This window comes from Octodon degus, unplaced genomic scaffold (genome assembly GCF_000260255.1).
Source record: "Octodon degus isolate 3935 unplaced genomic scaffold, OctDeg1.0 scaffold00034, whole genome shotgun sequence".
Taxonomy (NCBI): Eukaryota; Metazoa; Chordata; class Mammalia; order Rodentia; family Octodontidae; genus Octodon; species Octodon degus.
Window position 1 is genome coordinate 16,430,176 of NW_004524610.1, and position 1,847 is coordinate 16,432,022.

A 1,847-nucleotide genomic window follows, 5' to 3' on the forward strand; every position below is an offset into this window, starting at 1 on the left:
TACCAACGAACTAACAAAGCAGTGCCATGTAATATATCAAAGCATACTTCAATATGGCCTAAACAATAAGAGGAGTCTCACTATATATTGAGTACATTAAGTTATGATTATTTCACTTACCACCTTTCATGGGCTATGTGCTTCATGAACTATGCAGAGTGTACAAAGATGAATAAAATGCAGCCTGCCCTCCAGGTGCTATCATAAGTCATTATACTGGCTGTACTATAGTCCAAGGCTAACGCACATACAACTGGGTTGTAATGTGAATAATCTTATAGGAAAGTGGAGAAAAAATTGACACTGGAGAAAGCAATCATAAGGCTATTTAAACAATCTGTGTGACAACACATAATGCACAGATTAAATTAGCATAAAAGTAGAACATCAAAGAAGGGAGAAAGCAAAGTTTATTTCAGAATTGAAAACTATGGGACATAGCAACTCTGTGGGTGGAGAGGCCCAAGGAATGAAAGACTCATTTCTACCTCTAGGTGTAAGATACAGTTCTAGTAGCAAGTAAAGGCACATGGAGAGAGGAGAATCTTGCTTTGGGAAAGAAAAAAATGAGGCATCCATTTCTCTTCCTGCTGTACTAAAATTAAGCATATTCCTCAGTAAAAATATTCTTCAGAATGTTAGACCAGGTGGAAAAATTGCCTCCTTCATTCATTCAGCAGCGAGGAAGCTCTGCTTTGAACTAAGACAACATGAGAAGCTCTATGCCTCCTCAGTTAATAACTAGTTTTGCATGTCCTGTTTTGTACTCTACACTGAAAGTTTCTTGTTCATTTGTGCATCTTCTTCAAGGAGGAAGAAGACTTCAATGACAAGAGCAGCATGCTGAAAAGAATCCATAGGAGCCATTAGAGAGGATTTCAGGAAGTGATACAGTAAAGGGTGATCAGCGGCAGAGGTGACGGGTGCCAGAGCAAGGCTATGGCAGGACTCTCAGGAGAAGGAAATTCCAACCCACTGGCCTGTCAGAAAAGCCCTCCACCTTGAATAGAAGCACTAGCAAAAGTCATCATGAACAGAAAAAGAGTTTAGGAACCTGATGTCCTAAAACCAGGGCTGTAAACAAGACAATGCAACAAGCTCTTTGAGCACCTTTGGATGGGAGTACAGATGGCTTCAAATAGGTAATAACTTTTTGGCAATAGAATCGATTTGGGGAACATTATTTGTTAAATATTTATGGTTTCTCTTTGTATTCACAATTAAAATGAATACATTAGCTATCAAAGAAAGAAAGGATCTACACTTATTATCTAGATCATGTGCTTATTTGAGAGTTAACTAGAAGAACACTGTAATTCTACTCACATTTGCAGGTGAGAAAGAAGGTAGAACAGTATAAAGGCCTCAATGAGTTTCATCTCAAGTGCAAAAATAGCACTTTGAACATGACAGTGGCAAGCCATACAGTTATATGTAGAAGACGGGCAAGGCAATGATCCTGAGAATCTTCAGAAGATTTTTGAATCTAGCAGTTAATTGGAAGGATTCTCACCCTGACTAACTATATATATTGACACCTGTGAACTAAGCAACTGTACTGTAGATAGCAATTTGTAATAGTAGGTTCATGCTTGGAGTGCCTATCATTCCGGTCTTCTGAATATGGGCTGCTTGTCATGACATGCCAGTTGCTGCTGTGCTAGTTCTCGGGTAGATGATTGTTCAAAAACATGGGGGTGGTGAATGAAGGCAAGAGATAGGAAAAGAAATGTGGGACTGTCCTGCTACAAGGTTGTATATGGTTAGATTTCTGGACTTATGTGTAAACATAAGAATTGTATAATTCTTTATGCCTATTTTAAAAATAATAAATAATTTATTTTTTT